Source organism: Petaurus breviceps, unplaced genomic scaffold (assembly GCF_028583685.1).
Source record: "Petaurus breviceps papuanus isolate PSGF00001 unplaced genomic scaffold, PetGlider_PUasm1.0 40, whole genome shotgun sequence".
NCBI lineage: Eukaryota > Metazoa > Chordata > Mammalia > Diprotodontia > Petauridae > Petaurus > Petaurus breviceps.
Genome location: NW_027186315.1, coordinates 7,646,849 through 7,656,132, shown reverse-complemented (window position 1 = coordinate 7,656,132; position 9,284 = coordinate 7,646,849). Strand labels below are relative to the sequence as shown.

At 36.2% G+C, this 9,284-nt stretch overlaps 1 pseudogene; it reads right to left on the bottom strand.

Moving 5' to 3' along the window:
- Positions 1-1,786: 1,786 nt before the first annotated feature.
- LOC138170887 (GTP-binding nuclear protein Ran-like) lies at positions 1,787-2,666 on the bottom strand (annotated as a pseudogene).
- Between the last annotated feature and the right edge of the window lie 6,618 nt (positions 2,667-9,284).

The following is a 9,284-nucleotide window of genomic DNA, read 5'->3' as shown; positions in this document are numbered from 1 at the left end:
CTCCCCCTTAAGCAAAAATGCCTCTCTATCATTCATGCCAGGTTCTCATCCTCCATGCTGCTTGCTCTCAGAAGTTCTGATTTGCTCTCCTGCTCCTTCCTGCTCCACCCTTCTTGTTCCATCCTTTCAGCAAGCTCCTCCCCCTGTGGGTTCCATGTGATTACATTTGGCCTGTTACAGGGCAGAGAACATCTTCAAATTACCATTACCATTATAAAGCTTAGTCTCTTCTTTGCCTAATCTAATTCCTTTGATTCCTTTTTCATTTTTTGGAGGAGGAATAAAAAAAAAAAAGTAAAAAGTGCACAGAAAGAAAAAAAGGAAACTCACAAGGAAGCAAAGAAAAGATGGACCTTTCTGATTATAATACCTAGTTTTTATTATATAGGCTTTCTTGTAAAGGAAATTTATTGCAATATATTTTTAATGTTCTCATATTCTGCTGTGCACACAAACTGCTTTTTTCTTTTCTTATTTTGAATCTGTTTCAATATTTAAGTATATTATATATTTCTTTTATTTTTCTTAATTTTATTTAAGTTTTAGTAATAAAAAAGAAAAAAAATATTAGTGAGTGGGAGCATTTTTCATGTGGCTATAGTTAATTTTGATTATTCACCTATCCATAGCCCTCTAGAATATCACATCCCAAGACCTCAGTTCCTTTAATGCAGAAGCTGCTAAATCTTATGTTATCCTGACTGTGGATCCACAGTCCTTGAATTGTTTCTTTCTTGCTGCTTGAAATATTTTCTACTTGGCCTTGGAACTTGGATTTTGGCTATAGTATTCCTGGCAGTTTTCATTTGGGGATCTCTTTCAGGAGGTGATTGGTGGATTCTTTCAATTTCTATTTTATCCTATGGTTCTAGAATATCAGGGAAGTTTTCCTTGATAATTTCTTCAAAGATGATATCTAGACTCTTTTTTTATGCATGGCTTACAGGTTGTCCACTAATTTGAAAATTATCATTTCTGGATATATTCTCTGGGTCAATTGTTTTTCCAATGAGATATTACCAATAAGTTATATTTTCTCTTTTAATTTTTACATGTTTTCCTTGATTTCTCATAGAATCATTAGCTTCCATTTCCTCATTTCTGATTTTTAAAGAATTTTTCTCTTCAGTGAGCTTTTATACCTCCTTTACACATTTGACCAATTCTACCCTCAAAGGAGCTGTTTTCTTCAGTCAATTTTTTTGCTTCCTATTCCAAGTTGTTTTTTTTTAATAATTTTCCTGCATAACTCTCATTCCTAGTCCCAATTTTTTCCTGCCTCTCCTAATTGATATTTAAGATCCTTTATGAGCTCTTTCAAGAACACTTATTGCACTTGAAACTAGTTCATATTTCCTTTTAAATCTTCACATATAGGCATTTTGATGTTGTCCTTTTCTGAGTTTGTGTTTTCATCTTCCTTTTCATCATAGTAGCTTTCTATGATTAGGGTATTTATTTTTCCTTTTTCATTCTCATTTTTCAGTCTATTTCCCAAGCTTCTTATGCTGGAGGAAAGGGATTTGGTCACTGGGTTTTGAAGCTTGGGCCTCAGGTGTTTGTGGCTTAACCATTGTCCTAGGGGTGGCCAAACCTAGTCTGTCCCCCCCTTTTTAAAGATATTTGAAATACAACTTTATTATTATCTAAACAAAAAGGGAATGAGAATGAAAGTAAAAACAAGATTCACCACTGAATATTGTGATGGGACTGCAGCCGTTTTATATTTGAAATTCAAGGGAATGTAATTGTGGTCCAAAACAGCTAAATACACAGGTCCAAATATGAATTATATTTTTTTAAAATGCTACATTCACTCCAAAGCCCATTCATTTCCTTCAGCATCCCAAAGATTAAGCACATGTACTGCTCTGCTATATAATAAAGTGGCAAACACACTACACCACTGACATCACAGGACAGTTATCTATAAAACTAGACCTCTAATGCTGTGCTGTAGCTTCATCAGGGAGCACAGTTGTCTGAGCAATCTGTAAGTCCTGCTCATACTGTGCTACCAGTTCTCGGTCCATGACAATCTCTGCAGGTGTAAGAGCAGGCATGGCAAGGAACTCCAAATTAGGGTCTCCAATAAGTTTTCTAGCAAGCCAAAGGAAGGGCTTTTCAAAGTTGTAGTTAATTTGGCTGAGATGTCATAGTACTGGATATTCTTCTTCCTGTGGAAGACAATTGATTTTGCCTTCATTTTTCTGTCCTTAATATCCACTTTGTTGCCACACAACACTATAGAGATATTTTTACATACTCGTACCGGGTCTCTATGCCAGTTATGTACAATCTTGTAAGTAACCCTTGATGTTACATCAAACATTATAATGGCACACTGAGCTTGGATGTAATAACCATCTCTCAGACCACCAAATTTCTCTGGGCCAGCTGTATCCCATACGTTGAATTTGATAGGACCTCTGTTAGTATGGAACATGAGAGAAAAGACCTCAACACCCAGGGTAGCTACATACTTCTTTTCAAATTAACCAGTCAAGTGACGTATTACAAATGTGGTTTTTCCAGTACCTCCATGTCCAACTAACACAAGTTTGAACTGCACTTGGGGTTCTCCTTGGGTGACCATTGCGATTGTTTTTCCAGAAGCATCTCTGTCTCCGCCTGACTGAATGATGGAAAGCTGGAGGAAGTGCGATTAAAAAAAAAATATACTCTGTCCTTTTGTATCACTGTACCAAGGCTTATAACTTGCCTTCTGTGCCGAGGCTGGATGCTTCAGTGCTGGTTTGCTGAGCTAGGATCTCAGGATCTGGGTTGCTGAACTGTGCTGCAGCTAAGAGCCTCACACTGACTTGCCTGTAAACCATCTGGGCTGGGCTATGCTCCCCTTTTACCCAAGTGAGACAGAACTTTCCTGAAGTCCTTCTAAGTTATTATGCTAGAAATTTGTTTCACTTTTTTTTTTTGTCTCTAGAATTCATTTAGAGGTTTGATTTAAAGGTATGTCTGAGGGAAACTGGGGAGTTTACAGGTAACTTTCTGGCTTCTTTCTGCCATCTTGCCTCTACCCGCTCACTATTAGCAGTTTTAAATGGTGTGGAAAAGTATCTTCTGACATTAAAAAAAATATTTTCAGATGAATCATTTATGTGGTGATCAGCTAGCTAACTCAATAGGAAAAAAAACTGTGATATTGAGTATCATCAGGAATGAAATTAGACAAAAGATTAAATAAATATGTCATCATACACAAACAAAATCATAGAGGAAAAAGTAACGAAAGAGATCATGACTAAGGTATTTAATGTCATAAATAAAATGGAGTTTTTAAATATGGGGAAATATAAATTTGGGACAAGTTAAGGGAAATGATAGTTCACATAATAAATAATAAACTTATGAAACTTATTACCTCAAGGGAACACAGAAACTGAAAGTATAGATTTAAAAGCATGTCTTAATCAATTCATAGATGATTGAAGCAAAAGTATTTACTAAGGGAAATTAGAAGATTTGAAGGTATGTTTCAAGTGTCGACATTGAAGAGAGAAGCTTATGCCCTTCCATAAAGCACTAGTTGAACCCTACCAAATTCAAAATTATGGGCTAGGAGGATGGAGAGGACTAATTCAATGTAGTGTCCTAATGTTTTCTACTTTATCATCAGAGATATAATATTTTTCATTACTTATTGTGATACTTTAATGAACATTGACTTCAAAATAATCTGAGTAAAATTCTGAAGAAAATGTTAGCATTAGGCTATTATAGAGTGACATAAACATGAAATAAACTAGAAATAGAATCTTTATGGTTACATGAGTTATGTATTAATATGATAGTACATTTAACTTGTACTTGATAAAATATTAGTTTTTACTACATGTGTTACTTATTACACACCTATAATTTATGTAGTTAATTGAACTTCTTTATACAAGGGAAATAGAAAACAATCTGATGTATTTCTCAAATGTATTTTGCTGAGATTCAAAGTGTAAGTGTATAATGCCAACTCAAAATTCAGCCTGACTAGTGACACTCTTAAATCATTTTTATAGGCTCCTAAATGTAAGAGGAAACTTAGGAATTCATTTAAAGCGCACCTTCAAAGCTGAAATAGTTTCCATTATGTCATGTGGGACGAAATACATACTGAATTTAGTTTTAGTCTTCACATTTTAGGAAAGACATTGAAAACATGGAGAGGGTTACCAGGGTAACCAGGACAGGTGAGGTTCTTCACATCAGGCCTTGCAAAGCTGGGTTGAAGGAAATAGAGCACATTTATCTTGAATAAGACATGTCTTAGTGGAGGTAGGGGAAGGTGCAAAAGTTTTCAAGATTCTAAAGTCTTTTCCATCTGTAAAGTGTTGGTCCTGTTATCTGAAGTATATGAAGGGTTATCACATGGAAGTGGAATTGACTAGTTCTTCTGGTCCCTAGGGGACAAAGCCAAGAATAATGGGAGTAAAGTATAAAGAGGTAAATTTAAACTTTATGTCAGTACATAATTTACCACTTAGAGGTACCAACAATCAGAATAGGCTTTCATTAAAAAAATAGATTTCACTCTCACTGGGGATCTTCAGGCAAAGTCTATATGATCAATTCTCAGGCATTTTGTGGAGAGACTTATTTTTCAGGGATGTGTTGGACTTAATGGTCTCTGACATCCCCTCCAACTTTTAGAGTTCTCTGATTCAGTAACAGAAAAAACTATTAGACATTCACCTTATATGATTGTAGTGCTGGTTCACCAGGTTAAATAATAATAATAATGGCCCAGATAAAGTGCTTTCTGCTGTTTGCTATAGAGATACAATCTTTTCTTCTTTGAAAACCAGGTATATGCTAGAAAATTCATGACTATTATCATCCTTTTCACCTTGAACAAATCCACATGAAAAGCATCTAATGATGAAAATAGCAATTTAGCAACAGAGTCATAAGTTTAAACTGAGACACTCAGACCCCTCAACTTCTCTTCTCCTTCTTATCCCTGAACTTCAGACTTTCAGCTCCTGTTGCTTTTGGCTGATAAATGAACTATCCATTGCAATAGATGATTCTTTATTACTTTGAATTATAAGTCCAATGAATCCACTTAGCCTAGAGGCTTTGAGACTTTGACTCTAATATGAGTCTAACCACATACCATATAGCTTTCTGACCTCCAAAACTAAAATAGGTCATTGCGATGTAGATTATTCTTGAAAGCCAATCAGAGTCATGGACAAATTAGCTGACTATTTAATAGGAGGGAAAATATATAGCATATCCAATACTCTTTCTCTTCTACTAAGTTATTAGAGGTTCTATTAAAAGAAAGATAAAAAAGGAATGCTGTATTTTGTTTCTGATGATAGCAACTGTATTTAAAAGGCAAAGCCACCATTAGTCATTTCTGTTCATTTAGTATTCAATGTGTTCACTTTCCAATGTGCAAAGGTCATAAGGGATATTAACCTTTGCTCAGGACTTGATGGAAATAAAACAAAAATATGAACTGTCTCATATTAACATTGTTAAACTGAAGTTGTTGAAAAGAAGGATGAGAGCTTGAAAGAAACAAGCCCACATGGTTACTGGCATATCCCTTCCACAGTAAAACTGCCAGCCTGTTCAGTTCAAAGATCATGTCATTTTCTAACTTGGTTTTTTACTTGTCATAATGGGAGAATGGTTTTATGCTGCTGAACAGTGAGGTGACCCTGGGCTAATTAAGAGGAACACATGGGCTGGGCGGGTGAAACAACATTGCCTCATTACCAGTGCTAGCTGATTCTGTGGGAGAAAAAAAATGCCTCTTAGGAGCCTGTATACTGTTTAAGGTGGTCAGTCTGGGTAAAGGATACAACCCAGGAGTCAGGTGACCCTCTGAGACTGGAGGGATGGGATATCTATCTCATTATAGGAAAAGGAGCTGATCTGTGTATCTTAAGAAACTACACAATTTGTAGTAAGGAACTACATATTAAATAAAGTCTTCCTTCTTCCAGCCAAACTGGGAAACGGTGAGGTACTATCTGTTTTTTGTTTTTGTTTTGTTTTTTATCCCCTACCAGGGCAGTGCCCAAAAGATAGGATTGAGTCAGGCTCAGTGGCATTCATTCAGTCATTCAACTAGGGTTTATTCAGCACCTACTATGTGCCAGATACCATGCCACACTGAGAGAGATCATGTAATAATGACAGATGAAGTTAAGAAAATCCAGCAGGAGGATATGAGGAGTCTATCTTTACACCTCCATTTGTACCTGGGATTGTGCCTCTCGAAGTTATTCCTAGAGTGCAAGTCCCTTTTCCATGCTCATGCCCTTACTGAAAAACCTGTTGTTTGTTAAAAGGAAAGAGGATGTATTATGCAAAGTCTGTGAGGACCTTGTGTCAGGAAGCCTACCTCATGATTGTCATTTAAATTTGATTTGAGTAGAGAACGGAATACAAGATTGGTTTTGTAATGATGGTTGTAGTAGGGGTGGGGGTGGGGAGTACTTCACTGGAAGAGAGACCCAAGTAAAAATATCTGCAAGTCCCGATCTAAGGATGAAGAAATTCTACTACTTTGTTACTTTTAAGAAGTTGCCTGGATTGTGCCTAAATTATTCCTTTTCTACAAATGACTGTCCCAAAGTATTTGGAAAACATTGAGCATAGCTTTTTCACCACAAGCAAGTTAATTTCAAGCATGGCACTTTAGAAGCTTATGAGCATGGGAGAAGATGTACAATATAATTACTTGTGATTAACCTGAATTGCTGCTAAATTTAACCTCAGTCTACATGAATATAAGCTAAGTAAACAGTTCAGAGGGAATTTTACACTCTCCTCCCCCCCCACCCCATTTAGAGACAGGGTAGAATTGAAATAATTCCTTTCTCTTGGTCCTTTCCTTGCAGGTGCTCCCAAATGCAGCAGTGCAAAAATACAGAACTTCATGCTGACAAACATAAAAAATTGGGTCATTTGCTAATTAACATTGCTTATAATTCCCAAATTGGGGGACAGCACAACTTTTAAAATGTGTTCTTTGACTGCCAAGGAACCTTAGATTCATGGGGGATATGAAGGAAGTTATAGACAAACATTTGATTGTGAGGTGGCTAAATTGTGAAATCAAATCTGTTCCAAAGCAAGATGTTGTCTGAGAGATCTGAATATCTCTTAAGGGATTTTTTTTCTTTATTCTTCTTTCTTTGGGCAGAACAAGGATTAATATTGTGCAGAAGGCATACGTTTCCAAATATTCAGCAACTCTTTATTATGTTTGAAGTATTTAACCTTTTTCAAGAGGAGAAAAGGTAAAGAAAGAAAAAGGAAGGGGGGAAAGAAAGAAAGGAAAAGGAAGACTCAAGCTGGAAAAATTGTTGGATTTGGAAAGCTGGTGTGATGAATAATTTGTCCTCTGTTTAAAAAGTACTTCTCAAGGTGGCCTAGAGTCCAGCAGAGCTGTGATGGGTAGATAAGTGTCAGAATGTCCCAGCTGAGTCACTGCAGACGTGTTTCTTGATGACTGAACACTGTCACAGGGAAAAGAAAGATGCTGTGTAGGCAGTCACCAAATCCTTTAGTTTTGAATTTAAGTTCAAATGAATCCTGGGAGTAAAAGACATGAGGATATTGCTCCAACAAGAGCTCCACTTAGTAGAATAGATAAGGCCTAGAAATAGGTTTCCCACTTCAAAGGCAAAAAGAAATTTAGTAAAAATGACCATGAGTGCACATAGAACACAATCAGCCTCTAAAGGTGTGTGTGCCCTCATATTACAGGAATGGTGGAAAATATCAAAAAAAGAATTATCAAGCCGACTACAGTGTTAATATAGATCTCTGGTACTTATTGACTGACCAGGTATGTTTTAAAGTGAATATTCCATGAAGAATTGGTACAAGTATTAGATAAAAGAAGAGAGAATATGAAATCTAGTATTTTGGATGAAAATCTGTATATCATTGGAGAGTTTGAGCAGAAAACCACTAGTGGTAGAGCACTTTGTTGATACCTTGTATCCTTTTCTCATAATTTTATTTTGGTTCATTGTGTAGAGATTATTCTCTGTACGTATGTCTATATTTTCTATTATCTAGAGTTTGATGGCGGTAGGTTAGGGGTTGAAGGGGTGCATTCCAGTAAGAATTTCTTATACAAATAATGTGTTGTTGCATTATGGTGAATATGATTGAAATGTATATATAAATATAGATAGATATGAACAAATATATAAATACAAACAGTCATGTATATATACACATACATCTACACATATACATTTGTGTGTGTGTGTGTGTATGTGTGTGTGTAAAACAATGCTGGGGTGGGATGTAAGGGAGAGAATAGAAAGAAGAAGGATTATGGAGAGCAAAGATAGTATCCCTCAGAGTCAAGAGACCCTAATGTATCTAGTAGTGGTTTGTGCTATTTCTATGAGACAATATCTCATCCATAAATATAAAACTGGAATTAACAGTAGCTTCCACCACACAGAGTTGTTCTAATGACAAAAATTAATGATGTAGGTGAAGTTTTTTTGCAAACCTTAAAGATATACACACATTTAAAAATAGGAGGGAGGAAGAGGGGGAGAGAAAGAGACAGGAGAGAGAGAGACAGAGGTTGAGAGAGAGAGAGATATCAGGAGTTTGCAAACTAGGGCCTGGGACCACATCTCTTTGTTTTTACATTTAAAAGTATTCTCAGTTCCCAGGCTAAGAAAAAAGGCTACATTTGGCTTGAGGGCCATATTTAGCTGATCCTTGATATATATGTTAATTATTATTATTGTTATTAGTTATTTTTCTGCTTACACTATATGGTTTAAGGGTCTGCAACAATACCATCCATAATAGGAATTCAACTAAATGTAAATAGAGCAGGCCTCTGTTCCTGCAGATTAGCCCATCCATTTTACTACAATTCCCTTGTCAAACAGATGATCTGTGGTTAATACTAAATGTCCACCTGTGTTAAATTAATAAGTATGGTCACCAAGTGTTGGAGTTTAATGCGGTACCATTAGAGAGCCATGCTGGTGGTTGCTGATCAACTGCAGCTTAGTATGGCGGAAAGCCCTATCTAGGTCCGAACAGATTTATGCAGTTTCAGGGTAGAAAGGGAAAAACATCAGGATCATGTGAACTTGTGACCATTATTGTTTACAGATTCCTTGAACCACCTCCTTGTTTTCTCCTTAATTTCTATTTTGATCAAAGTACATCTTGATTCCTGATTCCTACCTGGAAAAATATGTTTTGTCTCTGACTCCTCAAAACAGCCTCTCACATTAATGGTTGCTCAGCCCAGCCTTTATAAG